Here is a 6,093-nt window from a genome sequence, read left to right as displayed (position 1 = left end):
CTCTAAACTCAGAATAATCTGAGGAAGTTTTTGATTTTATTGCACTGCATTCTCTGTAATGTTCTCAAATTATTCTGGGTTAATACCGTAACAATGAATGTCTTCTTGTGACCCATAGCATTGAGGCACTGAAATTCCCAATCGTTTTGAAAAGAGAAATTGTGCAGGATTTAATATATAAAAGAACAAATCTGACATAAGGGGCTGGATTTTGTCATTGGGGGCGGGCTGGTGTCGGGTCAAGTGGTCGGCGGATCCTGCCCCCACCTCCGATGTGAGGTGGGATAATTTAACTATTTTGCCCTAATTGGGCACTTGATTTCCAGCATGTGGGAACCCCTCGCCCAATGAGTCTTTTGATGCTGAAACTTGCCTCTGATGATGTCATCTATGCAGCTGCAAGCAGCCTTGGTTCATTTTCTGTCTTACAACTTCTGGATTACACTTCTGAGGGATTAGGGCTCCAACCATGGCAAGCTCCAGACCAAAGTGTGCTCCCCGTTTTGATGAGGACTCTCTCCAAGCTCTGGTGGAGGGAGCAAGAGTGAATAAGGAAGTGCTGTTTCCTTCTTCTGGGAGTAAGAAACCTCCCCAACAGACCAAAGCTGTGTGGCTGCAAGTGGCACAGGAGGTGAGTGCCATCTCAAAGTGCAGCAGAACCTGGCTGCAGTGCAGAAAAAGGTTTCATGACCTCCGCACAGGAAAAGTGAGTATTCCATCACCATCACCCTCAATCTAACCCCCATCGCTCTCATCACCAGCACTCTGCTTTGTCAACCTCCTCCTCCACATCCCACTTGACCATTACATCCCTGCAACCTTAACCATTCCCTCTCTCTGTATGTTCACATTCACTTAACTATTCGACTATGGAGCCCTCACACCCCCTATCACTGTGATGCTATGACAACAACTTACAACACACAGGGAGGGCCCTTGGTCTTGTGACCTCACTGCATCTTTGTGTTCTTCTAAGCATCTATGCTATGGATTCTCTATACTCCTTCATTCTCACTCAAACTCCACTTGTGTCCCTCATTGCAGGAAAAGAGAGCCCACAATAAGAGGGAAAGGGCGAGGACAGGTGGAGGGCCACCCTCAATAGCCCAGCTTACCAATGCAGAGGAGGCGGCCCTGGAGATCGTGGGAGTGGAGGAGTGTGGGCAAGTGGGGGACAGACAGTTGGGCGCATCAGAGCAAGCTGGTGACAGAATAGTTTTTCATCTTTCTCATTGACATTGCACGAGTGACTGATCTTCATTCTAATGCTGTAACAGATAGACTTTTGATAATCTGCACACTTCAATGTGCATGCAACGTTTATCTCACATGCCTAACTCTTTCCTTTACTCCCCCACAGGACCCTCCCCACTGTCCAGGAGGAATAGCCTGAGCCCCCAGACTCCTCAGAGGAAGCTGCAACCTCTGAGGGCGCAGCGTCAGCAAAATTAAGCGCACCCAGCACCAGCGCAGACACTCACACCTCGGTGGGACCTTCGGGACATAGAGTAGCGTTGTCACCTGGTGTATCACAGCTCACAAGTGAGCATCAGCAGATGGTGGAGACAGAGACAGCAGTGGAGAGTCCTAGTCGGAGGGCGCAGGACTCTCCCAGCTTGGCTCAGCTGCATGTCGACCCTGTGCCTCTAGGTTCATCCAGGAGAGCGGTGCTGGAACTCTAGGAACAGGTGCAGGAGTCTCTGGCAGGTTTTGTCTCCAGGGTCGCTGTGAGTGTGGAGCGAATGGAGGGGTCCATCGCTAACATGAGCAGAGCCTTTGTGAAGGCATTGGTGCATGAACGTATCACCACGGAAAGGATGGCAACCTCCGTGGAAAGGATGGCTACCTCCATGGTAAGGCTGGCTACCATGGAGAGGATGGCTACGGTAGAGGAGAGGATGGCTACGGCCATGGAGGAGCTTAGTCGCCAGGGTCTTGAAAACATGGTCATTGTTCAGAATAGACTGACATCTCTTGAGGAGCGATGGTCAACTATTGAGCAGAGAAACCAGACCATCATGGAAGTCCTCTGGAGTAGGACTTCCAGTGCAGAAACGGGTCCACATGGCCCCCTTGAAGTGCAGTAAGGTGCTGTCAAGTCACTTGCTTGCTCTGAAGTGGGGCTGACCCATGAGAGGGATGTTGGTGACAGACAACAAGGAAGTGGGGGCTCCTCTCCAAGCGCTCACACAACCATGCCACTGCAAAGCCCTCGGTCAGAGCCCCACCAGAGTCCTCACCCAACTGAGATCAGCGTCTCAGCCCCTGCACAGCTGCAGGAGCAGCAGACTGTTGGCGAGCCCTCACAGGCTCGCAACCCCAGAGGATGCCTGCCAAATGTGTCGAGGCAGGAGCAGCAGGAAAGTGGGCAAGGGACCTCCACATCTGCTGAAGCCACAGGGGAAGCACCACGTAGGAGCATGCGTAAGAGGAAGGTAAAGCACAAGTAGTCACAAGAGTACTCACTTGGGTGTTCTGTTGTGTTTATTTTTGAAAAGCTATCCGTGCATTTATGTGATAAAATAACTTGATGGCAAACTGTTGAAGTTGTGGGCTGTGTCATGTCGCAAATGGGACTTCCACATTGAGGGTTCAGGGCGACTTGGAATTGTCAGTATGGTGGTCAGAGTGATAGGAAGCTGCAGGTTATTGCCCATTGTCGATGGTCTGGTAAGAAGGTGCGAGGCAAATGTGTTTGATTGGGCATGCTAAGCAAATCTGGCCAAGATGAGTGCATCCCTTGCATCCTGGGCAGCAATGTGCTCGCGTCCTGCTGCCACTGGTTGATGCGTCTCTGCAAGTTGTTCATTGTCGCTGTCCTCCTCCTCCTCCTCATCCTCATCTGAGGAGGCTATGCGATGAGCCACTTGTACCTCAGGCAGCTGCAAGCCACAATGCTGTGCCATGTTGTGAAGTGCACAGCAGACCACGACGATTCTGGAGACCCCGGCTGCTGAGCACTGCAGGGCTCCACCTGATCTATCAAGGCATCTGAATTGCATCTTCAGCAAGCCGATGGTTTGCTCGATGATGGATCTGGTTGAAATGTGGCTGGAGTTGTAGCGCTCCTCAGCTTCGTTGGATGGCCTCAACGGCGTCATTAGCCACGTCTTCAGGGAATAGCCCTTGTCTCCAAGTAGCCATCCGCAAAGTTGGTCCGGCGGACTGAAGAGCGGAGGAACACTAGACTGCCGCAGGATGAAGGAGTCATGGCAACTGCTAGGGTACTTGGCGCAAACATGCAAAATGTCCTTATTGTGGTCACACACCAGCTGCACGTTGAGGGAGTGGAAGCCCTTGCAGTTGACAAAAATACCTGGATTGTGATGGGGTGCCTTAAGGGCCACATGTGTGCAGTCAACGACACCCTGCACCCTTGGAAAGCCTGCTAGATTAGCAAATCCAGCCGCACGCACCATTAAACTTGCTTGATCCTTGGAAAATTTGATGTAATTGTGCACGTTGGCAAAGAGGGCATCAGTTACCTGCGTGATGCAAGTGTGTGCGGCCACCTGGGAGATGCCGCTGATGTCTGCTGTTGATCCCTGGAATGGTCCTGAAGCAAAAAAGTTGAGTGCGGTGGTGACCGACGGCCACTGGTAAGGGGTATCCACCCGCTCCTCTGGGCTCCAGGTCTTGCTGTAGCATTGTGCAGATGTCACCCACTACCTCTCGTGAAAGTCTGAGCCTCCTTTGGCATTGCTGCTCAGTCATGTTGAGGTAGCTCATCCTCTGTCTGTAAACCCTGTTTTGGGGGTATCTCCTGTGGCAACGTGCTTCCATGCGCTGGCGCCTTCTGGCCTGTGCAGCTTCAGGTGGGTGAGCAGCAGCTTGGCGCTCCTGTTGTTGTTCCTGCTGTTGGTGCTGCTGTTGTTCCGGGTTCTGCTGCTGCCGCGGCTGGTCTTCGTCTGAATCTGATGTCCAGGAGGAAAGGAAATAAATGGTTCCCATGCTGCAGGTATATACCTCAGTTGAGGAAGCGCTCAGTCAAGGTGGGGAGAGGGGTTTGCCAGGAGGTCCCACTGGAGATGGATCTCAGCCTCAAAACTTCCACAATGAGTAGGCCTGCTAAAAATTCTCCCAGACCTCAGAAAACAAAGTTCTGCCACCTGCAAATAATCATTGTTGAAAACTCCTTTTTAATGGTGGTGCTGCAGCTGTTAGTAAGCAATCCACTTGTGAGCCCGCCAGGATTAACTGGCATGTTCCAGAGGAGACGTGCAGCACGGGGGAAATGTGTTAAAGTTAGAATGGCCTCTCAAAATGGCATTATAGAGGCAATTAAGTGCTTGTTAAGGGCCCTAAGGGCCTATCCCGCCTCTTGGAGGCGGGATTGAAACGGGGTCTGAAAGCCCGCTTTTGGGAAAATTGGTCAGAGGCAGGCTGGAGGTGGGATCGGAGCCGCCCGCCATTTTTTACAAATTTAACACCTCACACGCCTCCAATCCCGCCTCCTCAGGCCTGGCAAAATCAAGCCCAAGGGCTCCAGGCAGTTACCTACTTTCAGTGTTCAATTTTTATTCTCACAGTTTACCTCATTTAAAGCACCTCCATTAAATTACAAGCCATGTCACTCAATCTTGGAATCTGTCGTTCTGGATATATTAAACTTTGTCCGCTGGATTATTTATCACACAAGCTAACATTGTTCTGTTAGAACTGTGGAGTAGGTGATTATGTGAGCGACAAGGACATCTTGAAATTCTTGAAGATCTTGATATAAATCAATTCCAAAAATTTTCCATTAAAGGTTAGCATTTTGTGTGTAAATTTCTTGTATACAAAAATGTAAGCTTAAGACCAGGTGTGAGCAATTATTTGGGCTGGAGGGCCACTGCACAAGTTCTGGTGCGCTGTTGAGGGCCACACACCAAAGTTCCCCCTAAAGTGTGCGGTCGCGCACCAGTCGCGAGGTCCCACACAAGCCGCTCACTATCTCCTGCCGCTGGAAGAGATAGGGCGCATGCCCAGCCGAGCAGCAAATTTAAAGGGACCACGCACGAAAATAAATTAGAGGGTACATTGCATAAACATAAACATAAATTCAGATAGTAGTCAGAAACTATCTTAAATACACAAAATGTAGTGTAAAATCTACCGTTATTAAATGAATGAAATGATTGATCGATCAATTACGTTTTACTGAAAGTCTACATGGTTCGAGTCTGCAGGGTCTCCAATGCGAGAGGTGTTCTCTTTTTAGTGTGCTGAGTACAGGAGCTCGAGGCTTCGCAAGGCCTGAACTACAATCGGGTACCATTACCTGGAGTCCTTGTGCTCCGAGATTCACTCCCATGTCTAAGACGGTGATGAGAACTCCCCTGTCGTCGTACTCTGGGTACAGGGAGAGGAAAAACGCAGCGCTGGTCTCTTTCTTTGGTAAAACTAAGAGTCGTTAAGATTCGGGGTGGGGTTTGTTCGGGACTCGGAGTGTGGAGTGAGTTCAGGGCTCGGAGTGTGGGGTGAGTTCGGGGCTCGGAGTGTGGGGTGAGTTCAGGGCTCGGAGTGTGGAGTGAGTTCAGGGCTCAGAGTGTGGGGTGAGTTCGGGGCTGAGAGTGGGGTGAGTTCAGGGCGCAGAGTGTGGGGTGAGTTCGGGGCTGGGAGTGTGAGGTGAGTTCAGAGCTTGGAGTGGGGTGAGTTCAGAGCTTGGAGTGTGGGGTGAGTTCAGGACGCGGAGTGTGGGGTGAGTTCGGGGCTGGGAGTGTGGGGTGAGTTCGGGGCTGGGAGTGTGGGGTGAGTTCGGGGCTGGGAGTGTGGGGTGAGTTCGGGGCTGGGAGTGTGGGGTGAGTTCGGGGCTGGGAGTGTGGGGTGAGTTCGGGGCTGGGAGTGTGGGGTGAGTTCGGGGCTGGGAGTGTGGGGTGAGTTCGGGGCTGGGAGTGTGGGGTGAGTTCGGGGCTGGGAGTGTGGGGTGAGTTCGGGGCTGGGAGTGTGGGGTGAGTTCAGGTCTCGGAGTGTGGGGTGAGATCAGGGCTCGAAGTGTGGGGTGAGTTCAGGGCTGGGAGTGCGGGGTGAGTTCAGGGCTGGGAGTGTGGGGTGAGTTCGGGGCTGGGAGTGTGGGGTGAGTTCAGGTCTCGGAGTGTGGGGTGAGTTCAG

Source organism: Somniosus microcephalus, chromosome 3, assembly GCF_052327205.1.
Source record: "Somniosus microcephalus isolate GS21.2 chromosome 3, FLI_Smic_1.0, whole genome shotgun sequence".
Taxonomy (NCBI): domain Eukaryota; kingdom Metazoa; phylum Chordata; class Chondrichthyes; order Squaliformes; family Somniosidae; genus Somniosus; species Somniosus microcephalus.
Note: the sequence above shows the minus strand (reverse complement) of the source record.